An 11,772-nucleotide genomic window follows, 5' to 3' on the forward strand; every position below is an offset into this window, starting at 1 on the left:
ACAATTGTTTTCTCTATAAAATTTTAAGTGCAGCTCGTTTTGTTGAATACTTCTATTTTCCCTTTAAATGAAAGCAGTGGACAACTCTACTTACTCTGTTGTATTAAGGGGAAATAGCAGGAGGACCTTGAGTCCTTGTGCCTTTGTTCTCTAGCCTCCTATGGCTTAGTACATCTGGTTTGAAGAAAGTCAAGAATCTGAATAAGGGTGATTACACAACATTCAGGGGGTTGCATGAATCGATAAAGCTTTATTTTCTGCAGAGGATATGACTCACAGTTTATCACTACTAATGGGGACTGAGGGGTGGTCAGGGATATTGCCTTCAAATACAGCAGGCAGCAGGAAAAGCTCCAAGCGTTTGAATTATTTAGCAGAACATGCTTATTGTGGTGTTCTTGGCTTAAGCTCAAAGCAAAAACAGAAATCCTCAAATCAGTAACTATAATCATTAATCACCCCTCTCTCTACCATCAACAATATCTTGGTGATACTTTAAAATGTGTTTTAATCCTCTCACAGGGGGCTGCTTTGTGATAAACTAAGTGATTGTATCCCTCTGGTTATATAGTTTATATACGTTTTGAATAAAATGGTAAGGCTCTTTCTTTCACTTGGTAAAGTCAGGAATGCAGCAAGGAGAGCCCCATGGGTCTTCTATTCAACAGCATATTCACAAACACTTTTCACCAGCAAGTGATGGGCAGCCATGGATATGATGCTGTTTTCTTGGAGACCATCCTCATTCATACCCATAGCACAAGTTCTGGAGAAGAGCAAATAACTGAGCTTCGAGGTTATAAATGGGTTTAAATATTAGCTCTAACAATTGTTGGTTATGCAAGACTGGGCAAGTCATTTAACTTTTCCCTATTTCATTAGTAATAAAATGGAGAATATATTTCAAGATTCTTCTGAGAATCAAATACAAACATTGACCTTCCTGGCACAGCATGAAAATAAAGAGGCAGGTGCTTTACATCTGGTCATTCCAAAGTTTACATTCTAGCTCACTCTCCTACTGATTGTGCATATGGATTCTGCTCATGTCATCTCAACTTCAGTTTGTAAATAGCTTTTCTCCATAAAATGGTGATGATAATATCTACCCTCTGGTTTTTTTTGTGGGAGGTATAAGCAAATATTTTCTACAACCTAACAGCTTCTGAATCTTGACACATTGTCTAGCTTTGGACACTCTCTTACCTCCCATGCCCTTTAATGTTAAGTGTAATGGATGGCTGCGGTCCTCAACGTGCTTGGGCTGCATCCTTGAGGACCGTAGCCATCCGTCACATTCCACCACCTGATCCAAACTTCTCTATCTATAATCTGTGCCTGGGCCTATTTTGTTTATTCTTTGCTTCAGAACTCTAGACTCCTCTTTTATTTCTTTGGGGTAAAATTCAAGTAATCTTTCAAACTATGTGCCAATAAGACAAAACTAGAAAAATATAAAGATCTATATGCGCTATTATTCTTTAAGCAAGGACAGTCTCCAAGTGGCTTTATTTATTGAACCATGACAAGCTACATGGAGAAATTTTTGTTTTTTCCATGTGTGTGTGTGTATGTTTAATTACAAATTTTTGCACAAGAATGTTTTTCACAGACATTCAAAATTAGCCACACAAAATGCTGACATGACGGCAGAGATCTGGAACTCATTCAACATTTATTTAGCTAACAAATAGGTAGGTCAACCTATTCAAGCCATGTTTGTATGTATGTGGGGATTTGGGGATAGGGAGTGTTGGCAGGACATATAAATGTAATAATCTGAATTTCTCTAAATGTAAATTCAAATAGGGCCCTATTAGAAATAAAAACTTGAATTTCATTGACTGTTTGACCATCTTGCTAATGCTGGGCTTGCTGAAAAATCTTGCTTCGTGCCAACTCAAGAATTTCTGCAGATTTGCTGGGTTATCTGATAGGGAGTTCTGGCATTGCATTTTCAATTCCCAGTAGGTTGTCCACTGAGCTCTCCTACCAGACACTACCACTGATGTATAGTTTGCACTCAGGCAATGTCACCACTGATGCTTACATAAAGCTCCCATGGTATCCAGCTGTGGACTATGAAAACATCTATTCAGAGTGGAAGCAGGGAAGATGCTTCTCCTCTTCTCACATTACACCTGGTTAGAGAACCCCCAAAGAAGTTACAAAGTTCTTTTACTGTTTTGGCATCTGTTATGCCGAACCCCACTGTTTCAGTGCATTTTATTGAAACAGCTGTTTCCACTTCTGGATAGACAGTCTTTCACTGTCATCTGAGGAGAAGATGTGGATCTCAACAATGGGGCTGGGGCATGTTTTGTGTGATGTCAGCGCACTCTACTCATAGTCACCCCTCTTCTTTCATGGCCTACACTTTGTAACAAAGTCAGACTTTTCTGCTGTACCTTGTTTTCTTTATAAATTATCTCCAAAAAGACTCCTCAGCCCCCTGAAAGTAATAGTGGGATAGGCTGGAGCAGTCCCAGATGGATGCTGAGGCATGTTTGAACTCAAGATACAGACACAGTTTAGGGTCATTCTGATGCTTATGGAATAAAGCTGAAACCAAATCCCAGGATAAATTTGGTGTGCTCACCTTGGTAAAGAAGTGACGTGAATACAGATTAAAATGCAAACAGAGCTGCCAGAAATGGGGAGACCAGTTAAGAGGTGAAAATGTTATGTTGCTTAGAGAGGATGTGTATCCAAACCAACATCACAAGATTAGTGATGCTCAATAGTTGCACCTCATTTAATCAGTGTATTAAAAGAATTATAATACAGATCAAAGAGAGCTAGAGTTATATGGATGTTAGCAATCCAAATTTACATATGAAGAAATTGAATCTCAGAGAGGATACATGACCTGTCCAAGCCCTGTTACAATCTCAGTAACAGTAATATACTCACCTCCAGTACAATTTTGATTATGAGAAGTAGAGATTTTGGTTTTGGATATTTTAGCTTTAGTTTTGGTTATAATTTCAAGAGAATAATGGGCACAGTAAAATGGACAGAGCCTTATACTCAGTGAGAAGGCATAGAATACAGTCCCACATGTAGAAGCAAAGTTTATATCCCTATTTCCCTTATTGATATTGTATTGCTCATAATTTTACCCGTTCATGCCTCTCCAAGTACATTAACATGTGTAAAGCCCAGGGACTGTATCTTTTTTATTTTTTAAATATCATGGGGCCTAACATGGGATTAGATATAGATGGTTCTAAATTGAGGGGGAAATAGACATCAGGCAATTCCTTAGTCCCTGCCAATTTTCTTTAAATCCAACTGTCTGCAGGGTGTAAAATAACATAAATAAATATAAAGGCTCTGATTTATTGCCCTTGCCATGTTGCAAAGAAAATCTCTAATTTTTAAGAAAATAATAAATACAAAAAAGAATGTGACCTTGCAGCAAAAATACAGAAATATGAAGATAACCTGAAAGTAGATTGTTAAAACTCTTTTAGCAAAGGAGAAAGGGAAACAGCTCCAGGCCCCTCACACTGGTATCACTGTGTGTTCAGCTTCAGGCTGAACTAGCCTGGAAAGTTTATTGACCTTTGAAATTACATTCAACACCTAAGTAATTCCTGGCACAGCTGTCTTGATTGAGCTCCGTTATCAGGGCTGCCGGTATATCCACCTGAGTTACTGCCTTTTTTCAGTTTTTCTTCAGCCTTTGAGACTCAGTTATCCTGGAACCAGGAAGAGACACCTCAGCAGAAGTGGAGGTGGTATCCCAACAGCAATGGCCAAAGTTAGGATTAAGGGATGAGCAGGGGCCAATGATAGAGACAAAGTTCTAGAGGGGTTATTCCCTCCACAGGATTCCTTTGCTACACATGTACCGACTCTTTCTTAGGGTTGGAAGAAGCCTTGCATTTCATCTAAATCAACTCTGCCTAAACCTAAATACCTCCAATGATGAGGTGCTCACTCACCTGAGCCAGATGTTTTGATTCCCAGCCCCAGCATTTTTGCTGCACCACACACTGGGCTTAGCTATTACAGTGAAACAGGACATCAGAGGTTCTGGTCAGGGATAAAGGACATGGAAGGATAACTTTTGGGATGAGATGGCAAGAACCTGATCTTATATGCCTCACTGTTGATGCAGGGAGGATGTGGCAGGTGTTCTGGAGAAAGAAAGTAAGCAAAGTATCTCTACTCAGAGACTAGAACAGCAAAATCCAAGATGTGAGTCATTAATCTCTGTCGAGCTTGGAGAGTGGAGGAGAAATTGGGGCAAAGCAATCACTCAACTCAGTTAATCTGTTTCCCTTGAAAAAAATGACTTAATATTTTTTGTTTGTTACAACAGAGCTTTCTTTACTAACACTTTTTGTGTCATTATCTCACAGTACCATTTACCAGGCATGAGGAGCCCCTGAGCCCCCAGAAGGATAAGATTTCCTAATCCTTCCATCTGTCTGTCATGTCAACTAAAAAAAGTGAAAAAATGTTTTAAAAGCAATATGAATTCTTGAAAAAGAAGCTTTATATTGAAGTTTGCTGTCAAACTTGGATTTTTACATAAAGGCCAGTTTTTCTACTTAGCAGACTCAGGGTCTAGTTTTGATGCTAGCTGTATAAAAATGAGCAAAATGCTAGTCTCTGTTGTATTTTTTGTTGTTGAATGGGGTAACTATCAATCTCTTGAATGTCAAATGAGTATAAAAGCACATTGATGAGATACTACCAAATAGAAACAAAATGTAAGCTGTGTATATAAATCAAAATATTGTAATAGTATAAAAAAGTAAAAGGAAATTGGTAAAATTAATTTTAATAGTATATTTTTATTTAACTTAATACATCCAAAATATCATTTTAACATATAATTGATATAAAATTATAAATGAGATATTTTATAGCTTGTTCACACTAGATCTTGGAAAGCTAGTTTGTATTTTATACTTACCACACAGATCAATTTAGACTAGTCATATTCATTTGCTCAATACACACACGACTAGTAGCTATAGTATTAGACAGTATGAACAATACAGCTCTACATAATTTTTTTTTTGAGACAGAGTCTCATTCTCTCACCAGGTGCCAGGCTAGAGTGCTGTGGTGCGATCTTGCCTCACTGCAACCTCCGCCTCTGGGTTCAAGCAATTCTTTTGCCTCAGCCTCCTGAGTAGCTGGGACTACAGACACACGCCACCACACCCAGCTAATTTTTGTATTTTTTTAGTAGCGACGAGATTTCACCATGTTGGCCAGGATGGTCTCGATATCTTTACCTCATGATCCGCCCACCTCGGCCTCCCAAAGTGCTGGATTACAGGCGTGAGCCACCACACCCAGCCAGCTCTACATAATTATTAATTATGCTTTAAGAAAATATACATCACGGCCCTGAAAAGAGATAAAACTCATCAATATTACAGATTTTTTAATAATTAAGAAAAAAGAACATGTTCCTTTTCCCCCCACAATGATAAATTCAACTGTGGAAGAATAACTTGTGAGTTCAGTTGAGAAAGATGGTATAGTAAGTTATTAGCAGCTCTTAAATTTTAGGAAATGGGCATCTCAGAGCTGTTCTTGCAATTGGGTTTTAAGGAATAAAAAGATAGAGGAAAGGGAAAATAACCTTAAAATCTTGGAGAAAAGTAAAGCCTGGAGGTGGAATACACAGACAAAAAAAGACAGGCTGAGAGATGGCAAGAAGCTTGTCAACATTCCAGTGTCAAGAGTCTGTGAGGTTTTAGACAGAAGCCTAGATGACAGGCACCTCCTGAAGACCCAGCATCTTTGGTTGAACATACACACTTATTCTTCAGGGAAGATGAAGGAGAAAGTGAATAGCTTAGCTTTGGACCCAGTCCCTGTGGCCATTACTTTTGGGGGTAACTTCCAGGCTGGAATTAAATGTCCTTCCTTGCTCAGTCATCTAGGGCACATCCCTAGTGCCCTTCTCTACACCTGAGATTCCATTTCCAGTCTCTGAACCTCTGTGTCCTTTAGATGCAAATTTACGGCTATTTCTGGGGTGATAGCCCCACTTCTCTGGGTGTGGATGAAAAATATCTGCCAAGAACATGGGTTGGTGTCAAGTTATAAATGCAAAAATGTTATCAGGGCCAGGTAGCAAAGTCCATTTATTTTCAAGGAAATTGAACCAACCAAGCCACATGTGAACAATAGTGGGTAGTAATTAGTTGTAGTTAAAAAGTAATAATGACATCTTTCTAGTATAGTCCTGATCTCACCAACCTGAAATTTAACAGTGTTGTTGGAGTTATCGATACAAAAGCAGAGCCTCGGTTCCTAAATGGGTCTCCTGGTCTTCCTCTTTCTCTGATTTTTAAATAGTTATTCTATTGAGCAGTAAAAATGTTACAGGATGCACTAATTTAAGGTGGGTTTAACTTAGAACTGTTTTATAACAATGCAACAGGCTTGATGTGGGCTGCTTGTGTTTTGCAATATTTTGCTTCCTTTCCTCTCTCCTTATTGGGGAAGAAGGTATATGTGAGTGTGTGTGTGTATCTGGGGAGAAATAGAGCAGTGATTTTCAACTGTGGTTGATTTTTACCACTTTTTCCACAGACATTTGGCAATATCTAGAGACATTTGTGATATTCGGGAATCAAGTAAGGTTGCTACTGGTATTTCATGGATATAGCAATGTTGAGAGAAGCTTTAAATGGTGAAGAGGAGCTATCTATCCAGAGAGGGATAGAAAGGTTTTCCAAGCAGACAGGCATCAAAAGCACAGGCCCGTGGATGCAGGTGGCAACAAGCTGTGTGGTGAAGCTGAAGTGTAAAATATGAAGCAAGGAAGAGCAATTGTATCAAGTGCCACTCAATTCCTAAATTAGTCTCTCCAATTTCATTTAAATCTAGTTCAATACCATCTCCATGGTGTCTAATAGGCTTCCCATTTGCCTAATCTTGCACGATAGCCTGTGGGGAAATGGCACACATGTGAGAGGAGATTTCTGCTTTCACATACCCTGAGCACAAGCAGAGAGTCAGGATACAATGGGGCTGGCCAGCCCAGCTCTGTGACCAGACCTCAGACTACTCTGTCCACCACACAGCAGCCTGCAGCCCTGCTGACCATTGTCCAATTTAACCTCGCCTGAGAGGTGTTTTCCCTGGATTCCATGACTTGGAAAACACTTCCCCAAAATTGTACTTGCTAATTCCTTCTCAACTCAAATGTCACCTCCTCAGCAAACCTTCCTTTAAATGTTCAGTGTAATTTACCTGCACCCCACCCTCTGTTTACTGCATTTTGCTCTTATTTTCTTTACAGCACTCATCACTACCTGGGATTACCTTTATGCATTTTTTTTCTGGCTTGTTTATTGCCTGTACCCTACTGCTGTCTGAGCTCCAAGAAAACAGGGGTCTGGTCTCTCTAGCTGAGTGTCATGTCATTAGTATGGAATGTTGTGCCTTGCACCTGCTCACTCTCAGTAAATATATTTAAAAAGAGTAAACCATTTTCCTAGGAAATAATCAAAGATTAATAACAATTTCCTGGCCCCAGCTGGGCCACTCTGATCATAAGAGCAGGTCATATAAAGGGAGGGGAGAGAATTCTTAAAAAATTCCTGGGAGGAAACTAGTAATTTCAGGGTGTGTAAAAATTCTTCTTTATTGTTTCTCACTATGGAATCACTCCCCGTTTTTTTCCTTGTCTCCTTCCTCCTCCTCTGGAAGGAGACAAAGAAAGCATCTCTCAATTAGAAATGCTAACTCAGCCATCTGCTGGTAACTCTTCTGAGGCAGCGCAGGACAGCTGGCTTCTGGATTTAACCTAGATTTCTAGATTTCTGCTGTTTTGCTTTGCTTCAGGTGCATACCTGAAGATTCAGGGTCTCTCTGCTTGCCAGGTTGGCAGCTGGATGATGAACCATTCTCAGGCACAAAGAAGAAAAGTGCCTGGCATATATGGAAGTGGTGGCCACGCGCAGGACAGATCATGGGAGGAAATGCATCTGTGCAAACTGCTGACTGACTTGCCCTAACAGGGAGTGGAGAGTGTTGTGATAAAAGAGACCATGAATGGTCAGATGGAGTGGAATATTCCTTATGTGAAGGGTATCTGTAGGAGTACAAGGCAAGAAGGACTTTCTCACACAACTTCTCCCCAGCATAGGAATGTCCAAAAGTCATTTAAAGATAGTGTGTCCAAATCATATTTGCTCCCCATGACCCACTAATACATTTAATTCTTCCCTCCCCAGTCTTCTTATTTCCATTAGTGGCATTACCATCTAGATGCCAGGACAAGCCCTGGCTGGGCTCTTTGATGTATCTTATTTCCATCATGGTCAATCCACCTCCAAAATGAATCTAACATCAGTCTACTGCTCCTCATCTCCAACACCATCATCTTGGTCAAGGTCAAAATCACCTGGAACCTGACAGTACAGCTTACCAGGTTTTTGGCTTCCATTTATACTCCCCATGGTCTCCATACAGAAGCGGAGATTACCCTGGAAAGAAATAAATGACATTAGCCCACTCTGCCTACCTTTTATTCTATGGCTTCTGGTTGCACTTGAGAAAAGCAAACGTGAACAAACTACCTGCCTCATATAGTTTGCTTCTACCCGAGGCTATAACCTCACCTCACACCCCCTTGCTCCTGACTGTCTAGGCACTTGCTCTGGTTCCTGAAGAAGTCAAGATTGTTCTAATCTCCGGGCTTTGCCATTGGCTAATCCCTTGGGCTGGCATGACTTTTCCCTTGCTCTTTGTATGACTTGCTCCTTCTTATCTTTCAGGTCTGCACTTAAATGTGGCTCACTCAATGAAGTCAGCTTGGAGTTTTCTCCTCTTGACACATAGTCTCTGTCCTCAGTTACTGTCTGTCACGTGCACACTATTTATCTCGAAGCTATTGTGTAAAAGGCTGGAAATGACACTAGTGAAAATGGTAAGTGCAGGTTGGCATTCAAAGGCAGAAGTGTTGGTAAGTTCATGGGTCCTTTTTTATCTCAGCCTTTGTGGATACCCTCTGCTTATTTCTTTAAAGGAACTCTCTTGTGCTATTTTTTTCTCCTTTGTGAAATTGGCACAAGAGTGACTGTAGTGCGAGATGCACTCTTTGGGCTATTTATGAGGCACCAGGCATTCTGAACTGAGGTGTGGGTTCTTAGTCAGGTGATGGGAAACTATAGCTGCCCGGGGGTTCCTTGTCCCATGGGAATTTTCAACAGTTTGGGAGTAGCCTCTCCCACTAGAGGGAGACCCTTCTCTTAGATAAATCCCTGCCAGATAATCAGGAACAAGCTCTGAGATTATCTGTAGGAAAAAAAATTGCTTATTTCCCCTAATACTTAATTATCTTGTTTATTTAGATGCTAACCTGGTTGTTGTTGATCTCTTCTACCAGAATAGGAGCTCCATTAGGGTAGTAACGCTGACCCTTTTCTTTGTCTGCTTTATATTTAGCTCATTTCCTGGAATGCAGTAGGCCCTCCTCAAGGAATATTTGTTAAATGAATTGAACTGAATGATGTAGTATCTGAAATGCCAGCATAAGAATGCCTTATAAATAGGGCTGATATTAGTGAGATTTAAAAATCAATATATTTACATTTCTGCTCATCCCTTGTTTTCTATAAGTGTCTACTTAGGTCAATCAACGGCATTTCTTGGTCTAGAACTAGGGACAACTCCAGGCTTAAAGTCCATGACAAGTCAATCATCCTCAAGTCCAAGATTAGTTGAAAGGGAAAAGGATTTTCTAAATTTAGAATTTTAAGAGAAATGCATGAAGTATTAGTGATGATTTTAACTATAAAAATAGCATAGTAAGTAAGATAGAGGATATAACATCAGAATGGAGTCTCCAAAACTGAACTCCAAATCTTCAGGCAGGGACTAAGTTATTAAGATATCTAATCCCTGAGAAGGAGCTCAGCACCCCACTCCCCTAGGCCTTATCCTATGCTGTTTTTAGGGATAATATTATAAAATCTCTGGTGAGAAATCCAGGAAGATGAGAGGTAATGCGATTTTCTAATGTGGTGCTTCCTTCCTGCCACACTCTGCATGGTGCAGAAGTTGTATATTCATTTAAAAGGAAGGTGTCCAGGCAGATGCACCACCCACTTAGATGCTCCCCTGTGTGTCTGGGGCAGGATCAGGATATGCAAGGGGCCTGGGTGGACCAGAGGAAGCCTGGGGCTGAGATAAGCATAGTGTGGCATGTAGCCACTTAGTGACTGGAGGCAAACGGTTAACTCGGAACATGTTTGCCATTGGGAGGAGCCAGTATAACCCCATAGAGACTGACTGGGGCAGCCACGCCTGTTTGAACACCACAATACTCTATGTCTAGACAAGGTGGGCAGAGCAGAACCAAAAACAGTGTATGGACAAGAAATCCTTCCTTGACAGCCATGAAGCTCCTCAATCTTTGCTTATACTCAGAGCATATAATGAGATGGTAGATAAAAAGTGACCTCCTGAGACAGCAGAGAAAGCTTGGTTAGTTTAAACTTTGAGTTGTACTAAGTGGGAAATTAGCTTGATGTTGCCATAGGCTCCAAGACCAGTCAATACACTGCCAGCCTATTTTGGAGGCCATTGAGTGGAAAGACTCACAGATCCAATCACACTCTTCATTAAATAGACTGAAGCACATATAGTGAAGCAAGGGGAGAATGACTGGGTAGGTTAACACTTCAAATTGATGTTGGAGAGGCTGCAGGTGAGAGATAAGGACCACAATAGCTGAATCCTGGGATCCATGGTGTTCATATGTCCTGCCTGTCTCTAAGCATTGGCCTTTTGCATGGATAATGGGCTTAAAAGCACCAGAGTTGAAGTGCAAGCAAGAGGCCCAAAGATGGAAGACCCCCTGGGCCAACAACACACACTGGTGTTGGGGTCACCACTTGTGGGGGTCTGTCCTTCAGACCCTAACTCAATTGAATAAATTCACTCAGACACAATATTCAGTGAATGAGTGTGTTGGGGTGTCTGGGACACTCACAGACACTTGAGGAGAGTGCTGTAAAGAGATAGCAGCCACCAGCCATGACACACTAGCCTCGCTGGTCTTTATTCAGCATACGTTAAATGACAAAGGCTTTGAGTCAACACCACTAGAGGGTAGAGATTAAGGGCCAGGTTCCAAGGCCTAAAGCAAACACCATTAGTGGGTAATATCCTTGGTCTACTTCCCCCAGAAAGAACCATCCAGAATGAGTAAGGGTTAGTTTATAGGACCACATGAGTAAACAAGTTAGTTAGGTAAACTCCACATGTTCCTTTGTTTCTACTCTAATTTATTTAACCAAGGAGACAAGGCTGCCTTCAGCCAAGTATTATAGTAAAAAACCTGAGACTTCCAAAACGGTTTGTGAATATTCTCTGTAACTGAAATGTCTCCCACCAGCCTGACTGAATCCCACACACTGGCTCTATGGAAAAGATTCAGAGATGACTATACCTGGTCAACAGCCGCAGGTTGCCAGATGACAGCTGGCTAATTTCTATTTTATTTGTGTTTCTTGGGCAGAGGACACATAGACTCAGAATGAGTGTCTCCAGTAGGCAGACAAATTAAGGCCTCATATTCATGAAGTGTTCATGTATGTTTAGTGCTTCTTTATAGTTAGCACCTCCTGAATACTTAGTATGCAACAAACTCTTAGCACTCAGGTGCCTCATGATTATTAGGTATTGTTGATTCCTTCTATCCCTTCCTATGCTCAGCACACATGTGCCCTACAAACTAACCTGTTATCTATTCTTAACATAACTAAAAATATTTCTATTATC

The sequence above is a fragment of the Callithrix jacchus genome, chromosome 14, assembly GCF_049354715.1.
Source record: "Callithrix jacchus isolate 240 chromosome 14, calJac240_pri, whole genome shotgun sequence".
NCBI lineage: Eukaryota > Metazoa > Chordata > Mammalia > Primates > Cebidae > Callithrix > Callithrix jacchus.